This window comes from Arachis hypogaea, chromosome 19, assembly GCF_003086295.3.
Source record: "Arachis hypogaea cultivar Tifrunner chromosome 19, arahy.Tifrunner.gnm2.J5K5, whole genome shotgun sequence".
Lineage (NCBI taxonomy): Eukaryota > Viridiplantae > Streptophyta > Magnoliopsida > Fabales > Fabaceae > Arachis > Arachis hypogaea.
The window spans coordinates 94685027-94707053 of record NC_092054.1 but is presented as its reverse complement, the minus strand read 5'-3'; the positions used below and the strand labels follow the sequence as shown (position 1 = coordinate 94707053).

Here is a 22027-nt window from a genome sequence, read left to right as displayed (position 1 = left end):
GATAATCAGAGCAAGGTTGGAACCTCCCAACACCAAACTTAGAGTTTGAATGTGGGGGTTCAACACCAAACTTAGAGTTTGGTTGTGGCCTCCCAACACCAAACTTAGAGTTTGACTGTGGGGGCTTTGATTGACTCTGCAGTGAGAGAAGCTTTTCATGCTTCCTCTCCATGGTTACAGAAGGAGATCCTTGAGTTTTAAACACAAGGTTGTCATCATTCAGTTGAAGGATCAATTCTCCTCTGTCCACATCAATCACAGCACTTGCTATGGCTAGGAAGGGTCTTCCAAGGATGATGGATTCATCCTCATCCTTCCCAGTGTCTAGGATTATGAAATCAGCAGGGATGTAAAGGCCTTCAACCTTTACTAACACGTCCTCTACTTGTCCATAAGCCTGTTTTCTTGAGTTGTCTGCCATCTCTAATGAGATTCTAGCATCTTGCACCTCAAAGATCCCATGTTTCTCCATTACAGAGAGTGGCATTAAGTTTATTCCTGACCCCAGGTCACATAGAGCTTTCTCAAAGTTCATGGTGCCTATGTTACAGGGAATTAGGAATTTACCAGGATCTTATTTCTTTTGAGGTAATTTCTGCCTATCCAATACAATCAGTTCATTGGTGAGCAAGAGAGGTTCATCTTCCCAAGTCTCATTACCAAATAATTTGACATTCAGCTTCATGATTGCACCAATGTACTTGGCAACTTGCTCTTCAGTAATGTCTTCATTCTCTTCAGAAGAAGAGTACTTATCAGAGCTCATGAAGGGCAGAAAGAGGTTCAATGGAATCTCTATGGTCTCTAGATGAGCCTCAAATTCCTTTAGGTCCTCATTGAGGAACTCCTTATTGATCACTGAGCGTCCCAGGAGGTCTTCCTCACTGGGATTCATGTCCTCTCCCTCCCTTGTAGGTTCGGCCATGATGGTTAAATCTATGGCCTTGCACTCTCTCTTTGGATTCTCTTCTGTATTATTTGGGAAAGTACTAGGAGGGATTTCAGTGACTCTTTTACTCAGCTGGCCCACTTGTGCCTCTAAATTTCTAATGGATGACCTTGTTTCATTCATGAAACTCAAAGTGGCCTTAGATAGATCAGAGACTATATTTGCCAAGCTAGATGGATTCTGCTCAGAATTCTCTGTCTGTTGCTGAGTGGATAATGGAAAAGGTTTACTATTGTTAAACCTATTTCTTCCACCATTATTAAAGCCTTGTTGAGGCTTTTGTTGATCCTTCCATGAGAAATTTGAATGATTTCTCCATGAGGGGTTATAGGTGTTTCCATAAGGTTCACCCATGTAATTCATCTCTGCTATAACAGGGTTCTCAGGATCATAAGCTTCTTCTTCAGAAGATGCCTCTTGAGTACTGTTGGATGTAGCTTGCATTCCATTCAGACTCTGAGAAATCATATTGACTTGCTGAGTCAATATTTTATTCTGAGCCAATATGGCATTCAGAGCATCAATTTCAAGAACTCCCTTCCTCATAGGCGTCCCATTACTCACAGGATTCTTTTCAGAAGTGTACATGAACTGGTTATTTGCAACCATGTCAATGAGTTCTTGAGCTTCTGCAGGCATTTTCTTTAGGTGAATGGATCCACCTGCAGAATGGTCCAATGACGTCTTTGATAATTCAGACATACCATCATAGAATATATCCAGGATGGTCCATTCTGAAAGCATGTCAGATGGACACTTTTTGGTCAGTTCCTTGTATCTCTCCCAAGCTTCATAGAGGGATTCACCTTCCTTTTGTCTGAAGGTTTGAACATCCACTCTAAGCTTACTAAGCTTTTGAGGAGGAAAGAACTTGGCTAAGAAAGCCGTGACCAGCTTATCCCAAGAGTTTAGGCTATCCTTAGGTTGAGAGTCCAACCATATTCTAGCTCTGTCTCTTATAGCAAACGGGAAAAGCATAAGCCTGTAGACCTCGGGATCAACCCCATTGGTCTTAACAGTATCACAGATCTGCAAGAATTCAGTTAAGAACTGAAAAGGATCTTCTGATGGAAGTCCATGGAACTTGCAGTTCTGTTGCATCAGAGAAACTAATTGAGGTTTAAGCTCAAAGTTGTTTGCTCCCATGGTAGGAATTAAGATGTTTCTTCCATGTAAATTGGAATTTGGTGCAGTAAAGTCACCAAGCATCTTCCTTGCATTGTTATTATTTTCGGCCATGTCTCCTTCTTTTTCGAAAATTTCTGTCAGATTTTCTCCAGAGAGTTGGGCTTTAGCTTCCCTTAGCTTCCTCTTCACAGTCCTTTCAGGTTCAGGATCAGCTTCAACAAGAATATTCTTATCCTTGTTCCTTCTCATATGAAAAAGAAGAGAACAGAAAACATGGAATCCTCTATGTCACAGTATAGAGATTCCTTATGCAAGTATAAGAAGAGAAGAATGTAAGAAGGAGAAGAGGAAAAACTCGAACACAGAGAGGAAGATGGGGTTCGAATTTTTGGGTGGAAGAGAAGTGTTAGTAGATGAATAAATAAATAGAAGGAGATGAGAGAGAGGGAATTTCGAAAATCAATTAAAATAAAAATAAAATTTAAAGTTAAATTTCGAAAATTAAAATTGAAATCAAATTAAATTGAAATTAAAACAATTAGTTAATTAAAAAGGAAATTTGAAAAAGAGGGAAGGGATTTTTGAAAATTAGAGAGGGAGTTAGTTAGGTAGTTTTGAAAAAGATAAGAATCAAACAAAAAGTAAAGTGGTTAATTGAAAAAGATTTGAAAATCAAATTTGAAAAGATAAAAAGTTAGAAAAGATTTTGAAATTAAATTTTGAAAAAGATGTGATTGAAATTTATTTTGAAAAAGATTTGAAAAAGAATTTTAAAAAGATTTGATTTTGAAAATTAAAGTTGATTACTTGACTAACAAGAAACAAAAAGATTTGATTTTAAAATTTAAGGATTGAACCTTTCTTATTAAGCAAGTAACAAACTTAATATTTTTGAATCAATCACATTAATGGTTAGCATTAAATTCGAAAATATGGAATAAAAATAAGAAAAAGATTTTGAAAATTAATTTGAAATTTTCGAAAATATGAAAGACAAAAAATTGAAAAAGATTTGATTTGAAAAAGATTTGAAAAAGATAAAATTTTTAAATTGAAAATTTGATTTGACTCATAAGAAACAACTAGATTTTAAAATTTTTGAAAAAGTCAACTCAAATTTTCGAAATTTATGAGTGAAATAAGAGAAAGAATTTTTTTTATTTTTGAATTTTAACAAGGAAAGAGAAAAACATCAAAAAGACTCAATGCATGAAAATTTTGGATCAAAACAAAGGAAACATGCAAGAACACTTCGAATGCAAAGATGAACACCAAGAACACTTTGAAGATCATGATGAACATCAAGTATGTATTTTTGAAAAAATTTTTAATAAAAGAAAACATGCAAGACACCAAACTTAGAAATTTTTAATATTTAGACACTAAGAATTCAAGAATGCATAAGAAAAATAAGAAAAGACACAAAACAAGAAATTTTAATCATCAAACAAGAAGACTTATCAAGAACAACTTGAAGATCATGAAGAACAAGAAAGAAACTCAATGCATGTGTTTTCGAAAAAATTTTAAGAAAAATAAAAGGATGCAATTAACACCAAACTTAAAATTTGACACAAGACTCAAACAAGAAACACAATATTATTTTTAATTTTATGATTTTATTAATTTTTTTTGGATTTTTTGAAAATTATTTTGGAAAAACGAAAAAGAATAAATTTTTTTGTATTTTTCGAAAATAAGAAATAAAAAGCTTAAAATTAAAATAAAATTACCTAATCTGAGCAACAAGATGAACCGTCAGTTGTCCAAACTCGAACAATCCCCAACAACGGCGCCAAAAACTTGGTGTACGAAATTGTGATCATCAATGGCGCTAACAATTTGGTACGCACAATTGTAATCTCAACTCTTTATCACAACTTCGCACAACTAACCAGCAAGTGCACTGGGTCGTCCAAGTAATAAACCTTACGTGAGTAAGGGTCGATCCCACGGAGATTGTCTGCCTGAAGCAAGCTATGGTCACCTTGTAAATCTCAGTCAGGTGGATTCAAATAGTTAAGATGAATTGATAATAAAAACATAAATAAAATATAAACTGGGATAGAGATACTTATGTAATTCATTGGGGAGAATTTCAGATAAGCGTATAGAGGTGCTTTCGTTCCTCCTGAACCTCTGCTTTCCTGTTATCTTCATCCAATCATTCCTACTCCTTTCCATGGCAAGCTTTATGTAGGGAATCACCGTTGTCAATGGCTACATCCCATCCCCTCTGTGAAAATGGTCCAATGCGCTGTCACTGCATGGCTAATCATCTGTCCATTCTCGATCATTCTGGAATAGGATTTACTATCCTTTTGCATCTGTCACTACGCCAAGCACTCGCGAGTTTGAAGCTCGTCACAGCCATCCCTTCCCAAATCCTACTCGGAATACCACAGACAAGGTTTAGACTTTTCGGATCTCAGGAATGGCTGTCCATGGGTTCTAACTTATACCATGAAGATTCTAATATCTCGGACTCGGTCTTTTGTATTAGATATCTAAGAGATATTCATTCTAGCTTGTTTGCATGTAGAACGGAAGTGTTTGTCAGGCACGCGTTCATAAGTGAGAATGATGATGAGCGTCACATAATCATCACATTCATCATGTTCTTGGATGCAAATGGATATCTTAGAATAGGAATAAGCTTGAATTGAATAGAAAAACAATAGTACTTTGCATTAATTCATGAGGAACAGTAGAGCTCCACACCTTAATCTATGGTGTGTAGAAACTCTAGCGTTAAAAATACATAAGTGATGAAGGTCCAGGCATGGCCGAATGGCCAGCCCCCATAAAGGTCTAAGATAGCATAAAACTGATCAAAGATCTAATCTGAAGATGTAAATACAATAGTAAAAAGTCCTATTTATACTAAACTAGTTACTAGGGTTTATAGAAATGAGTAAATGATGCAGAAATCCACTTCTGGGGCCCACTTGGTGTGTGCTTGGGCTGAGCATTGAGCTTTACACATGTAGAGGCTTCTCTTGGAGTTGAACGCCAGTTTGTAACCTGTTTCTGGCGTTTAACTCCACTTTGCAACCTGTTTCTGGCGTTTAACTCCAGAATGCAGTATGGAACTGGTGTTGAAAGCCAGTTTGCTTCATCTAAACTCGGGCAAAGTATGGACTATTATATATTGCTGGAAAGCCTTGGATGTCTACTTTCCAACGCAACTGAGAGCGTGCCATTTGGAGTTTTGTAGCTCCAGAAAATCTACTTTGAGTGCAGGGAGGTCAGAATCCAACAGCATCTGCAGTCCTTCTTCAACCTCTGAATCTGATTTTTGCTCAAGTCCCTCAATTTCAACCAGAAAATACCTGAAATCACAGAAAAACACACAAACTCATAGTAAAGTCCAGAAATGTGAATTTTAATTAAAAACTAATAAAAATATACTAAAAACTAATTAAATTATACTGAAAAATGTGTAGAAACAATGCCAAAAAGCGTATAAATTATCCGCTCATCACTCTCTCTGACCTGAAAGAAATAAGCCTCTCAATGTGCATGCATAAGATCCTTCTTGAGGAGGATGCCAAGCCCACAATCCAGCCATAAAAAGGATTGAATCCATCAATGAAAGAAGTTGTGCAAAAGGAAGTGCTGAAGCTATGGCAAGCAGGGGTATTTACCCCATTTCAGATAGTCATTGGGTGAGCTCTGTTCAAGTAATTCCCAAGAAAGAAGGAATCACAGTTGTGTCAAATGAAAGGAATGAGCTAATACCAACAAGAACAGTCACCGGATGGCGCATGTGTATAGACTACAGAAAACTTAATGAAGCCACAAGGAAGGATCACTTCCCTCTACCCTTCATGGATCAAATGTTGGAGAGGCTTGCTGGGCATGAGTACTATTATTTCTTGGATGGATATTCAGGCTATAACCAGATTGTAGTGGACCCTAAGGACCAAGAAAAGACATCTTTCACTTGTCCATATAGTGTTTTTGCATACAGACGCATGCTCTTTGGCTTGTGCAATGCACCTGCCACATTCCAAAGATGCATGCTGCCCATTTTTTCTGACATGATTGAGAAGTTTATAGAGGTCTTCATGGACAATTTTTCAGTATTTGGTGACTCTTTCCATAATTGCTTACACCATCTTGGCTTAGTGTTAAAGAGATGCCAAGAGACTAACCTGATTTTAAACTAGGAAAAGTGTCATTTTATGGTTACGGAAGGGATAGTCCTTGGTCACAAAATCTCTAAGAAAGGCATAGAAGTGGACAGAGCCAAGATGGAAGTGATTGAAAAATTACACCCACCTTGCAATGTGAAAGCAGTTAGGAGCTTTTTGGGATATGCTGGCTTCTATAGAAGGTTCATTAGAGACTTCTCAAAAATTGCTAAACCATTGAGTAACTTGTTTGTCTCTAATGTACCCCTTTATATTTGATAGAGAATGCATGCTGGCTTTTGAGGAGCTTAAGAGTAAGCTCTCTTCTGCACCCATTATAGCAGCACTAATTGGGGAACTACCCTTTGAGTTGATGTGTAATGCATCAGATTTTGCTATTGGTGATGTATTGGGACAGAGGAGAGACAAATTAGTGCATGTCATATATTATGCCAGTAAAGTCCTTAATGAAGCACAAAAGAACTACACCACCATAGAGAAAGAACTCTTAGCTATTGTCTTTGCTTTTGACAAATTCAGATCGTATCTCATTGGTTCTAAAGTAGTTGTCTTTACTGACCATGCAGTACTTAAATACTTGCTAACTAAGCAAGAGTCCAAGCCAAGGTTGATCAGATGGATCCTATTACTCCAGGAGTTCAACATTGAAATCAAAGACAAAAGTGGAGAAGAAAACAAGGTAGCAGACCACCTTTCAAGAATCCCATGTGAGGAGAATGAAGCCTACAATGCCTGTGTTAATGAATGCTTCCCAGATGAGCAATTAATGATGATCAAGGAGGCACCATAGTTTGCAGACATGCCAATTTCAAAGCTATTGGAGAATTACCCCCTAAGTCAACAAACACTTGAGAAGGAATCTCATCAATGATACCAAGTACTTTATATGGGATGAGCCTTACCTCTTCAAAAGATGCATTGATGGCATACTTGCATCTCACATGAAGAAAGACAAGAGGTCATTTGGCAATGTCATGGATCTGCCTATGGAGGACATTTTGGAGGAGAGAGAACTACTGCTAAGGTGCTACAATGTGGATTTTTCTGGCCTAGAATCTTCAAAGAAGCAAGAGAGTTGGTGAAGAATTGCAATGAGTGTCAGAGAGTTGGGAGTTTACCCAAGAAGAATGAAAAGCCACAAAAGTACATCATGGAATTGGAACTATTTGATGTGTGGGTGATAAGTGAGAATTATCGTTGGTCTAGAAATTCCTCAATAAAAATAGAATTTCTTCGTTGTAAGCATAGTTCCAAACTAACTAATAACTCTCACATCAAATTTTAATATTTGGTTGCCACAAGTACAAACCCCAATGAAAACTAACCGAAGTATTCAAACCTCCGGTTGTCTCACAAGGAATTGCAATAAAGTGATCAATTATTGGCTATAAAGGGGAAAAAGGGGGTTTGATTTGATGATTCGACAAGAAAAATAAATAACAAGAAAGTAAATAACAAGAACTAAAAAAGAAAGGGAAAGAACTCTTGGCTAGGCATAGGAATTCAGATCACCATCCTTGTCTACAAACCATGTATTGATAATTATAAGGGACCAACCCATTTAGTCTACTTCTATGGTTGAAGTACGTACAATGTCTACTTCAATGCTTGAAGTACATCAAATAGGCTTGATCAACATCAATCCATAAGTCTTAACTTAGCTACTAATTGATTTAGTAGTAGGCTAGTGTTAATGGTAATAAATTGGCCACATAGGGTTCTCAAATCACCAATTCAAAGAGACCCAATGACTCAAGGTCACTCAATTCCCTTAGCTTAGTTCAAAGGTAAAGAAAACTACTCTAAAATTAGAGAAAATATTTTAACAAACACCTAGAGTGCAATAAAAGTAAATATCACAAAATGGAAGAATTAATGAAAATCATAACTAACACAAACAAGAAATCAACAATAGTAACTAAGATCAACATAAAAGGATACGGAAACATAAAATTGCATGAGAAGAAATCCATATCCAACAATAATTCATAAACATAAAAAGAGGCTCAAAAGGGAAATTAACAAGAAAACTAAGAAGAATAAAGATATAGGAATAAGAAACTGCAAGGAAAACTAGATGAAAACAAGAATTAAAACATAGATCTAAGAAGAAAATTGGCCTAAGAACCCTAATTCTATAGAGAAGTGGGAGCTTCTCTCACTAGAAAACTAACCTACATGATCCTAAGCTAATCTAATTGCTCCGCCTTTGTCCAATCTTCAATTCTGCATGAAATAGCCTCAGAAACGAGTTGGATTTGGGCCTGGAAAGCTCAGAAATCAATCACCCCCAGCAAATTCACTTTAAGTGATTCACGTGCCGCTCGTCACGCGTGCGCGTGGACGACGCATGCACGTCACTGGCAGATTTCATTCTCATGCATATGCATGGGTAACGCGTACGCGTGGCCTTGCAAATGTCCTTCTCACGCGTGCGCATGGGTGACACGTGCGCGTAGATTCAATTCTCCAAATGCTCATTTCTTCATGAATTCTCCACTTTGCATGCTTTTCTCTTCACTTCTTCCATCCAATACTTGCCTTCTAATCCTGAAATCACTTAACAAATATATCAAGGCATCAAATAGAATTAAAGTGAATTAAATTTATCAATTTAAAGGCCTAAAAAGTATGATTTTACTCTTAAGCACAAATTAGGAGAAATTTACAAAACTATGCTATTTCATTGAATAAATGTGAGAAAAGTTGATAAAATTTCCTAAATCCAACAGAAGATAAACCACAAAATTGGGATTTATCAAACCTCCCCACACTTAAACTGAGCATGTCCTCATGCTAAACTAAGAAAGACAAGAAAATGGGTATGAAAATTTATTCAATGCAAATAAACTATATGCACCTATCTACATGCGTGCAACTAAATACAAAATGATTCTACCTACTTGGTTAAAAGTAAATCAATCTCCAAGAACGTATATGAACAAGTAGGGCTAAGATCATATCACAATTCATGAATCCCACCAATTCAAATATCAAAATGAAGTTCAAATAGACTTGCAAGAAGAAAGCTCGTGAAAGCAGCGAACAAGGAATTGAGCATTGAACCCTCACCGGAAGTGTATCCGCTCTAGTCGCTCAAGTGTATAGGGTTGATTCACTCAATTCTCCTCTAATCATGCTTTCCAAGATTTGTTTTTCATTTAACAATCAACAATTATTCAATGCATGCATACATTTATCATGAGGACTTATTCATAGGTTGTAATGGGGCTAGGGTAAAGGTAGGGATGCATATATGGCCAGGTGAACTTGAAATTTGAATCTTTGATTAACTTAAGCTCTCACCAAACACATATAACACTACTAGAAATAGGGTTTTTTCGGACGAAAATTTCAAACGAAATTTATTCCGTCTGAATGACTTTTTCATTTCGGACAAATTTGAGACAAATGTTGAACAACTTTTAGTGGAGACATTGGAATAATATATTCTGTCCTAAATTTGTCTAAATTTTGTCCCAAATTTTGGCGCCAAATTTTTTTTGGATGGCGCCAAAATTTTCATACAGATTAGCAACATATTTTGGACAAAAACTATAATTCGTCTGTATTCCATCTGAATATGCGCAATAATTTCAGACGGATTTGGGACACATTTTGAAAAATGTTAATTCTATCCCAAATTTGTCTATAATTAGTCTTAAATGCTTTTACTATAGCTTATCCTTCGAAGTAGCTAAAATTTTTTCCTGCAAATTTGGGATGAAAATAACATCATTGGTAAATTCTGTTTAAAAGTGCATCAGTTTTCAAACAAATTTCAAATGTTTATTGAAAAATTTTAACATTTAGTATATAAATATTGTTTATATTTTAAATTAGTCTATTATTTTTTAATTTATCCTTTTAATTATTTACGTTATAATAATTCAAAATTTAAGACAAAATGTATCTAAAAGAATCAGGTATATAAAAACTTAAAAATATATTATATCCAATCTTTTAAAAAAATAATACAAATAATAAATAAGAATAAAAAAATCACGTAAAATAAAAAAAATCATATACTTTTTTCATATAAGATTAAGATATATTAAAAATTAAAAAAAAAATACAAATGAATACATCAAAGGCTTTTCGGCACCCAGCCCTTCATCTTCATCACTGTTGAGAACCTTTATTACTGCTGAGAACCTTTGCACCTAGCCCTCTCTCTGATCCCTATCTTGCAGCCCTCCGTCGCACCCTCTCTGTCGCAACCCTCGCACCCTAACCGCAAGCCTCCTCCTCAGATTCGCAACCTCGCACCCTCTCTCACAACCCTCCATCGGCGCTACTCCGTCGGCGCGCCCTTTCTCAATTGGTGCTGTTTGTCGTAAACCCTAAACACCAAAGACATTGTTGCGTATCCCTCAAACGGCGCTCAACCGTCACTGCCTATCCCTCAATCGGTGCTCAACCCTCACCATGAATAGTACAAGGTAACTATTTCTTCCCTCTGTTTCTCTGTTCTTATGATAAGGGTCATTATTTTGGTTCCTTGGCTGTGAATCCATAGTTATAAGAACCATTTTAACGGACCGGCCGATTCGACCAAAAAATCAGTAAACCGGTTAGGTAGCTAGTCTGGTTGAAGTGTCTGACCGAAGAAGGAAAAGAACCAGTGATAACCGGTTTGGATCGGACGGGTTTGATAAAACCGGTCAACCGGCGGTTTTAAATAACTGACTGGTTCGTTTTGCTGATTTATATATAAAAAAACCCCTAAATTCCTAATCTCTCAAGCCTCACTGTCTCCATCTCTCAATCTCCCTCTCAACCAATGTTGTTAGAACCGGACCGACCCGGCCGATTGGACCAGAAAACTGGTGAACCGGTCCAGGTAGAACAAGAGACCAAACAAGGAAAAAACTGGTGTGAACCGGTTTGACCCGGTCGGTTCTAAGAAAAACTGCTGAACCGGCGAGTTTAAAAAACCGGACCGGTTCGATTTTTATTTCTTTTAAACACCTCCCACGAAAACGACGCCGTTCCCCCACTCTTCTTTTTGGAAAAATTAAAACCCTAACGCAGCCCCATTCCCCTTCACTCTCTCTGACTCTAACAACTCACAATTCACAGAGGCAAAGCTCTCAGCATCTCATTCTCTCACTCAGTTTGTCACCGCCACCGCACATCACCGGTTTCTTTGCATCGTCTTGTCGTCTCTTGTGCATCTCCTTCACTGCGCCGTCGCCTATGTCCGTGGTTCGCCTTCACTGCATTGGCGCATCTCCTTTCTCTTATGCGTCTCTGTCGTCATTGTTCGGCGTGGCTCTCTGTTGCTTCTGCCTCCCCCTTGCCAGGTTTTGCTTCGTCGTGCTTGGTCGCCCTATTCTTTGCGCGTGTTCTGCCTCTGCCTTGTACCTGTCTTGTGCCTCCTCTGTTTCTGCTTCTGGCCCTCTCCATCTCATGCCTCCTCTGACTTTGGCTCTATGATGGGAATAGATTGAAACACTGTGAGATAGCTGTGATTCTGGACTTCTATTTTTTTTGTTATTGTATATTGATTTTGAAAACTTGATTGTTGCTGTTTAATTGTAGATTTAGAATAAATAAATTGATGTTTATTAGAATTTATATACAGTGACATTTTAAAGCAAATTTGAAAGCAATTGGAATTTGATGCTGGTGTTGTCGTTTTAAACTTTTGATGCTAATTGGAATTTGTATAGAATACTTGATTGTTGTTGGATTAAAACTTGATTGTTGCTTGTTTAATTTAAATTTAATACTTAATTGTTATTGTATAGAATACTTGATACTTGATTGTTGCTGGTTTAATATTTGATTGTTACTGATTTATTGTAAATTTTGGTTTAATATTTGATTGTTACTGATTTATTGTAAATTTAATACTTAATTGTTACCATATTAATATTTGATTATTGCTGTTTTAATGTAGATTTAATACTTGATTGTTATTATTATTGCTACTGTTACATGAGTGTTTAAATATAGATTTAATGCTAATTAGAATTCTTTTATGTGGGATAGAGAAAATAAATGGTGAATAGTTTGCTCACTTGTAACAGAATCGATCTTGTGGATTGTAATGTTATTATTATCTATCTTGTTTCAGATTTTGCTGATTAGACTTGGGAGGAGTTCAATTTGATTTCTTTTAAATTAAGAGGATACAAAACTCTTACCAATAATGCTTTCTTTTATTGTCACAATTTGATTGGAAGATGGCAACAATGATAGCAAAGGGTTGCAGTGAAGGCAATCTCGAGTTTTATATGTGTCTGGTTTGGGTTTCTTTCCTGCATCCTGCTATTGTAGTTTGGGATAATATTTGATTTTCCTGATGTGGGCACTGAAGTTTAATATTTGGATTTGTGACGGTGCTTTGGGTTTAGAGTCAGTTAACCTTCTCTAATTTGGTTGCATTTATTTTGTTTTGTGTCATGTGACAGAACCTTGAGCATATTGGTAACAAAGCAGAATGCCTTAGGATTAAATCAGGTATATATTTATATTCAAGTACTGATATTGAGGTGAAAATCTGGATTTCTTCTGATTAGTTTTGCTGCTAGCATTCTTCTTGCCATATTATTTTCTATTTTATACATGGATTTTTATTGAAGTTATTGTCTGGGTCCTATTAAGCGATTATTTCATGTAATAGCCTTAACTTGCGAGAACTGTATGGTGAAGTCTAGATACTTGTATGCTTTTTTATCTTAATTTAGTTTTAAGACATATTGAAGAAAGCTCAGCTTCTTTTTCCTCGTGCTATGGTTGTTGATTTAATACAAACTCTTAATCCTATTAACAATGTTAGTAGTTTTCCTTCAACTCTATTAACACTTTTCTTTTTCTATCATTTGCCAATGTTTTTGAATTTAACATTTTGTTTTGATTTATGTATTCTCCAGTGGTCAGAGCAAAATGTTAAGTAATGCTGAGCACAAGTTAAAAGATCAGGACGTCAACTAAAGGTTCAACAGAAAAGAATTGGTTCTACTAAAAAGACAATTAATGCTTTGTATAAAAAGTTGAATCTCCCACTTCCTTCAACCTTGTCTAATCCTGCAGAAGATAAGCTTGGGACAGGCTCTAGTGATGATGAGGATGATAACATAAGTGATTGATGTCAGGAGTATATGTTTTTTCTGATTTAGATTAAGGAATTTTTAGGTGAATTAGTTAGTGCATTTTATTTTATTCATGATATTTGACCTTTTTAAAGGCTTTCTTTGTTTTAGTTTAAGTATTTTTTTTCTTATCTTAGTTTGATTACATTTATGGATAAAAGTATTTTAATAATAAATATTTTTTTAACTCTTTTATGGTAATTAATTTTTTCATGATTTTATTATGTGTTTATGATTTCGATGATGTAATATGAAAACAATGATTATGATGGTCTTAATATAGAAAGCAGATCGAATACAATTTATTTTTTAAAATATTTATATATTAAATAGCAAATTATTTTGTATGAAAATTGTTTGAAATATTATATTAAATTTATATAAAATTTGTGCGAAAATAATTCTTTTGTATGACATTTGTTTCAAATACCTAAATTCTTTTAAATTAAATTTGTCTAAAATTTAATTGAAAAGAAATATTTGATTTGTCTAAAATTTGTTCGAAAAAAATTTGTTATATTTGACTAAATTCGTTAGAAATTTGTCTGAAATAAAGTATATTTTTTGTTTGAAATTTGTCTAAAAATTAATATTTTTATGTTTGAAATTTGTCTGAAATACGTTATTTTTATGTTGGCTAATCTGTCTGAAATTCGTCTAAAATACATCATAATAGTTAAAAATCTAGCAGATAAATGCCTATTCGAAATCCGTCACAAAATCGTCTGAAAAAAATTTCGGACGAAATTTCAGACAAAATTTAAATTAGCAACAAGGCTTTTTGGGACAAAAAAAATTCGTCCCAATTTTGTTTGAAAAAAAAAATTTGTCTCTAATTTGTTCGAAATTTATTTCAATTTCGTCTCAAAATTCGTCCGAAAAAGCCCTATTTCTAGTAGTGTAACAACCTATACAATTCTAATACAATACCTAGCTACTCATGCATTCTCTTTAATTCACATTCCATATGCATTGTTATTATTACTTTGCTTTGGGGCATTCTTGTCCCCTTTTTATTGCTTTTATTTTTCTCTTTTTCTTTTTTTTATATATTTTTTTCTTTTTATTTTTCTTTATCATTTTTTCACTAAAGTATATACAAACGTATCAATGTATATGGTTTTACATATTTAATGCATGATCATGTATCCAATCCCATGATTTTCAACAAAAATACAAAATACACTCTTACCTCAACCAATGTTTCCAAGTTCCCAATACCCAAATTAAGGGACATTTATTTTTTTTCACTTAGGGGTAGTGATGTGTTAAAATTAAGAACAAAAGGGATTAAATAGGCTCAAAATTGGCTAACAATGGTTGATGAAAGGTAGGCTATTTGGGTAAGTGAGCTAAATAAAATGATGGCCTCAATCATATAAATGCATTCATACATGAAATAATGGACATAAAGAATCAAACAAATTAAAGATTACAATCATAGAAAGAGAATAATACACATATGATGTAACCACACAATTAGGCTCAAAACTTACATGCTTGTGTTCTTAGCTCAAAAGCCATGTTCCAAAATTAATTCCTTCAAGCAAGTTCAACACAAAAATTTTTTCAAATTGGTAGGGTGCCCTAAAACAGTTTTCTTGGAAAGGAAATCATCACCTCAACCAAGTAGTCCTTACATAAAAAGAAGTGGTAAAATATGTACAAGCTCTAACTAACATACAATCTATCATGCAATGCAATAGCTAACTAAAAAAGAAAATCAAGAATCGGTGTTAGAAAAGGGAATTGTTACCCACGGAGGTCGGTTGGACGACCGAACCTCCCCACACTTGAAGATTGCACCGTCCTCGGTGCATGCAAAGAAGAGCAAGGTGGACGGGTTGCTATAACTGACAAGCTCCTTCAAAAGGTTGTGCGGAGGGACTTGTATGTTGCCCCCATTTAGAAGCTTTTCCTGTCCCTTCATGGTGGCCAGCCTAAAAGGAGGGAAAAAGAAAGAAAATTAAGCCCACAACAAAGATATTAAAGCAAATAGAACATAGGCAGGGGCTAATGCCAAATAAGAGTAGGGTTCTCAACTAGATGGTAGCTGGTGCACGAAATTGGAGATCACAATTCTTCACAAATTCGCACAACTAACCAGCAAGTGCACTGGGTCGTCCAAGTAATACCTTACGTGAGTAAGGGTCGATCCCACAGAGATTGTTGGCTTGAAACAATCTATGGTTATCTTGTAACTCTTAGTCAGGAAAACAATAAAATAATTCACTTATCAAATTTGATTGCAAGGAATAAAAGGGCAGAACACAAATTATACTTGTATGCAATGATGGAGAATATGTTGGAGTTTTGGAGATGCTTTGTCTTCTGAAATTCTGCTTTCCTCTGGTTCTGATTCACGCACGCACGTCCTCCTATGGCAAGCTGTGTGTTGGTGGATCACCGTTGTCAATGGCTACCATCCATCCTTCCAGTGAAAAGGGTCTAGGTGCGCTGTCATCGCACGGCTAATCATCTGCAGGTTCTCGATCGTACCGGAATAGGATTTACTATCCTTTTGCGTTTGTCACTATGCCCAGCACTCGCGAGTTTGAAGCTTGTCACAGTCATTCAATCCCTGAATCCTACTCGGAATACCACAGACAAGGTTTAGACTTTCCGGATTCTCTTAAATGCTGCCATCAATCTAGCTTATACCACGAAGATTCTGATTAAGAGATCCAAGAGATATTCATTCATTCTACGGTGAACGGAAGTGGTTGTCAGGCACGCGTTCGTGGGGGAATGATGATGATTGTCACATTCATCACATTCATGTTGAAGTGCGAATGGATATCTTAGATAGGAACACACATGTTTGAATAGAAAACAGAAATACTTGTATTAATTCATCAGGACACAGCAGAGCTCCTCACCTCCAACAATGGAGTTTAGAGACTCATGCTGTCAGAGATTACAAAGTTCAGATCTAAAATGTCATGAGATACAAAATAAGTCTCTAAAAGTTGTTTAAATACTAAACTAGTAACCTAGGTTTACAGAAAATGAGTAAACTATGATAGATAGTACAGAAATCCACTTCTGGGGCCCACTTGGTGTGTGCTGGGGCTGAGACTAAAGCTTCTCACGTGCCTGGGCTGTTTTGGGCGTTCAACGCCAGGCTGTAACCTGTTTCTGGCGTTGAACTCCAACTTGTAACGTGTTTCTGGCGCTGGACGCCAGACTGCAACATGGAACTGGCATTGAACGCCAGTTTACATCATCTATCCTTGAGCAAAGTATGGACTATTATATATTTCTGGAAAGCCCTAGATGTCTACTTTCCAACGCAATTGAAAGCACGTCAATTGGACTCCTGTAGCTCCAGAAATTCCATTCCGAGTGCAGAGAGGTCAGGATCCAACAGCATCAGCAGTCCTTTTTCAGCCTGAATCAGATTTTTGCTCAGCTCCCTCAATTTCAGCCAGAAAATACCTGAAATTACAGAAAAATACACAACTCATAGTAAAGTCCAGAAATATGAATTTTGCCTAGAAACTAATGAAAATAAACTAAAAACTAACTAAAACATACTAAAAACTATATGAAATTAACCCCAAAAAGCGTATAAAATATCCGCTTATCACAACACCAAACTTAAACTGTTGCTTGTCCTCAAGCAACTAGATAGATAAAATAGAATAAAAATGAGTCAAGAAACAATAATATCTCAGAGTTTTTGAGTGAAGCTCAGATTCTAATTAAATGAGCGGGGCTAGTAGCTTTTTGCTTCCGAACAGTTTTGGCATCTCACTTCATCCATTGAAGCTCAGAATGATTGGCATCTATAGGAACTTAAAATTCAGATAGTGTTATTGATTCTCCTAGTTCAGTATGTTGATTCCTGAACACAGCTACTTTTATGAGTCTTGGCCGTGGCCTTAAGCACTTTGTTTTCCAGTATTACCACCGGATACATAAATGCCACAGACACATAATTGGGTGAACCTTTTCAGATTGTGACTCAGCTTTGCTAAAGCCCCCAATTAGAGGTGTCCAGGGTTCTTAAGCACACTCTTCTCTTTGCTTTGGACCTTGACTTTAACCGCTCAGTCTCAAGTTTTCACTTGACACCTTCACGCCACAAGCACATGGTTAGGGACAGCTTGGTTTAGCCGCTTAGACCAGGATTTGATTTCCTTAGGCCCCCCTATCCACTGATGCTCAAAGCCTTGGATCCTTTTTATTACCCTTATTTTTTGGTTTTAAGGGTTATTGGCTTTTTCTGCTTGTTTTTTTTTTTTTTTTGCAAGCTTTGTATTCACTGCTTTTTCTTGCTTCAAGAATCATTTTTATGATTTTTCAGATTACCAATAACATGTCTCATGTTTATCATTCTTTCAAGAGCCAACATATTTAACATTCAAGAACATCAAATTCCAAAGACATATTCACTGTTCAAGCATTCATTCAGAAGGCAGAAAGCATTGCCACCACATGTAAACAATTAGAATTTGTTTTATTAAAAACTCGAAAATTATTGCCTCCTTGTTCTAAAGAAAATCTTCAATTTTATTCATGTTTAATGATGATGAGAAAAATAAATTATAGCTTAATTCGGGATAAAACCAAAATATAAATACTAATTGCGATTATATGACTCCTAAGGTGAAACTCAAATAATAGAAAAAAAGTTATCACAGGGTTAAGGTTAAGATCAGAACTCAACAACCTTGACTTTGGAAAGCGGATGCCTCTTTAGTCTGTGGGGTGGTTGGCCCTTCAAGAGATAGTTTCTGACGCTTTAGTTCTCTTAACTCACGCCCTTGCACCTCTTGTTCTCTGAGCAGTTTGCAAAGTATGCTGTTTTGATTTTGCTGTTCTTCCTTCAATTGATCCATGCTTTCTTGCAACTTAGTGACAGATGCCTCAAGATGCTCCCAGTATTCAAATTGAGGGAGTTCTGGTAGGAATTCTTGCGCCCTCCTCTTGATGGGGTCATCCTTTATTTGTTGTTTTTCCATTGTGATTTTAGTGATTGGTTGCTCCACTGAGATATACTCTGTTATTCCCATCTTTACTCCAGCATCTTTGCAGAGCATAGAGATTAGGCTTGGATAAGCCAACCTGGCATCCTTGGAGTTCTTGTTGGTAAGTATGTAGAATTCAGATGGGATCAGTTGATGAACTTCTACTTCTTTTCCTAACATAATGCAATGGATCATCACTGCTCTTCTAATATTGACTTCAGAACGGTTGCTGGTGGGCAATATAGAACGCCCAATGAAGTCCAGCCATCCTTTGGCGACTGGTTTGAGATCTTCTCTCTTGTGTTGACTTGGGGCACCCTTCGTGCTGGTGGTCCACCTGGCTCCAGGAAAGCATATATCCTCTAGAATCTTATCCAGGCCCTTGTTTGTTCTCATTATTCTCCTATTGAAGGAGTCTGGGTCATCTTTCAGCTGAGGTAGCTTAAAGATCTCCCTGATTTTGTCAGGGTGGATGTGAACAATCTTTCCTTTGACCACAGTCCTGTAGTCATAGAGGGCAGCTCCAGATATTCTCTGCCTGTCTGTTTGCCACAGATTAGCGTAGAATTCTTGAACCATATTCCTTCCCACTTTCATTTCAGGATTAGCTAGGACTTCCCAGTTCCTGTTTCGAATCTGCTCTTGGATCTCCGGATATTCATCTTCTTTCAGATCGAACTTGATTTCCGGGATCACAGATCTTAGACCCATTATTTTGTAGTAATGGTCTGAATGTTCTTTGGTTAAGAACCTCCCTTGATTCCAAAGTGGTTTTGGAATACTCTCTTTCTTGCCTCTTGGAGTGGGTTATTTTCCTTTAGGAGCCATGATCTTAGTGGGTATGATTTAGTGATCACGGATAAACACACCAAACTTAGAGGATTGCTTGTCCTCAAGCAAAAGAAAAGAAAGGAGAGGGATAGAAGGAGAGCTAGTGTTGAATGGTGGATGAGAGGAAGGAGGCCAAATGTGTTTTTAAAAGGGAGGGGGGTGGGTTTTTCAAAAATAGGGAGAAAGATAAGATAGAAGATATGATTTAAAAAGAGATAAGTATGATAAAAAAAGATATAATTTAAAATTGAAAAGATATGAAAGATATTTGAAAAAGATAAATTTGGATTTTTTTTTGAAAAAGATAATATGGAGATTTGAAAAAGATATTGATTAGTTGAAAAGATTTTTGAATGAAAAGAGATAGATTTGTTTTGAAAATTTTGAAAAAGAGTTGAATTGGATAAAAAAAGGATTTGTACTTATGGATTAAGATACATTTGATATTTTTAAAGTGGGGTTTTTAGAAATTAGGGATTTTAGAAATCAGGGTTTGTAACATGTTTATGCAAGAAATCATGAATTGAAACATGAAAATTAAGATTAAAATGAAAAATATGAAGAAAAAACGAATTTACCTCCTCCCCACCATCCTGGCGTTTGAACGCCCAAACGCTGCATGTTTTGCGCGTTCAACGCCCAACTGCTGCTTATCCTGGGCGTTCAACGCCCAGCTGTTGCTTCTTTCTAGCGTTGAACGCCAGGAACTCCTTTGTCACTGGGCATTTTTCTGAACGCCCAGGACGCTGTAAATCTGGCGTTAAACGCCAGAAGGAGCTTCTTTCTGGCGTTCAACGCCCAGAAGATGCTTCTTTCTGGCGTTTAACGCCCAGATGGCTATCCTTACTGGCGTTCAACGCCCAGTGGATGCTTCTTTTGGGCGTTGAACGCCCAAAACAGACTTTTACTGGCATTTTCTTGCCAGTGAGCTCTTTTTCTCTGTTTTGTGTGCAGAATCCTTCTGTAACCCTGTAAACTTATATAATTGACTCTTTACCTTAGTATCAATGAACTTTATATAAACAAATAAAATCAAGAATAGGGCAAAATGCTTAGAGGAAGTGATGCCCCATGGCTGGGTTGCCTCCCAGCAAGCGCTTCTTTATTGTCTTTAGCTGCACCTTGCTGAGTTTTTAATCTAGCCTCAGCCTTGAGCACTCTTGCTCAATATTGCCTTCAAGATAGTGCTTGATTCTCTGTCCATTAACAATGAACTTCTTATCAGAATCAATATCTTGAAGCTCCACATAACCATATGGTGATACACTTGTAATCACATATGGTCCTCTCCACCGGGACTTCAGTTTCCCGGGAAATAGCCTGAGCCTAGAGTTAAACAACAGAACCTTTTGTCCTGGTTCAACGATTCTAGATGACAGCTTTCTGTCATGCCACCTTTTTTATTTCTCTTTGTAAAGCTTGGCATTTTCGAAAGCAGTGAATCTGAATTCCTCTAGTTCATTCAGCTGGAGCAATCTTTTCTCTCCAGCTAATTTGGCATCAAAGTTAAGGAATCTGGTTGCCCAGTAGGCCTTATGTTCCAGTTCCACGGGCAGGTGACAAGCCTTACCATACACAAGTTGGTAAGGAGAGGTCCCTATGGGAGTCTTGAATGCTGTTCTGTAAGCCCACAGAGCATCATCCAAGCTTCGTGCCCAATCCTTTCTACGGGTACATACAGTCCGTTCTAGGATTCTTTTTAGTTCTATGTTAGACACTTCAGCTTGCCCATTTGTCTGTGGATGATATGGAGTTGCCACCTTATGGCGAATCCCATACCGGACCATGGCAGAGTAAAGCTGTTTGTTGCAGAAGTGAGTGCCCCCATCACTGATTAGTACTCTAGGGACACCAAACCTGCTGAATATATGTTTCTGGAGGAACTTCAGTACTGTTTTAGTATCATTGGTAGGTGTGGCAATGGCCTCTACCCACTTTGATACATAGTCAACCGCCACCAGAATATAAGTGTTTGAGTATGATGGTGGGAAAGGCCCCATGAAATCAATACCCCATACGTCAAACAACTCAATCTCCAAGATTCCTTGTTGAGGCATGGCGTAACTGTGAGGCAAATTACCAGCTCTCTGGCAACTGCCACAGTTACGTACAAACTCTCTGGAATCTCTGTAAAGTGTAGGCCAGTAGAAACCACATTGGAGGAGCTTGGTGGCTGTTTGCTCACCTCTGAAATGACCTCCATATGTGACCCATGGCAATGCCATAAGATCCTTTGTGCTTCTTCCTTAGGCACACACCTACGGATTATGCCATCTGCACATCTTTTAAAGAGATAGGGTTCATCCCACAAGTAGTACTTTGCATCAGTAATTAATTTTTTCTTTTGTTGCCTGCTGTACTCCTTGGGATTGAACCTTGCAGCTTTGTAGTTTGCAATATCTGCAAACCATGGTAATTCCTGAATGGCGAACAAATGCTCATCCGGAAAAGTTTCAGAGATCTCAATAGAGGGGGAGGACACCCCTTCCATTGGTTCTATCCGAGACTGATGGTCAGCCACTTGGTTCTCTGTCCTTTTTCTGTTTCTTATTTCTATATCAAACTCTTGCAGAAGCAACACCCATCTTATGAGTCTGGGTTTTGAATCCTGCTTTGTGAGTAGATATTTAAGAGCAGTATGATCTGTGTACACAATCACTTTTGATCCTACTAAGTATGATCTAAACTTGTCAATGGCATAAACCACTGCAAGCAATTCTTTTTCTGTGGTTGTGTAATTTTTCTGGGCATCATTCAAAACACGGCTAGCATAATAAATGACATGCAGAAGCTTGTCATGCCTCTGCCCCAGTACTGCACCAATGGCGTGATCACTGGCATCACACATTAATTCGAACGGTAATGTCCAGTCTGGTGCAGAGATAACTG

The 22027-nt window shown here is 36.8% G+C and overlaps 1 non-coding gene across 1 annotated transcript; it reads left to right on the top strand.

Moving 5' to 3' along the window:
• Positions 1-1691: 1691 nt before the first annotated feature.
• LOC112780236 (small nucleolar RNA R71) lies at positions 1692-1795 on the top strand. The gene has a single exon (XR_003191088.1). It is a non-coding gene; the product is annotated as a small nucleolar RNA R71 (small nucleolar RNA).
• Positions 1796-22027: the final 20232 nt, after the last annotated feature.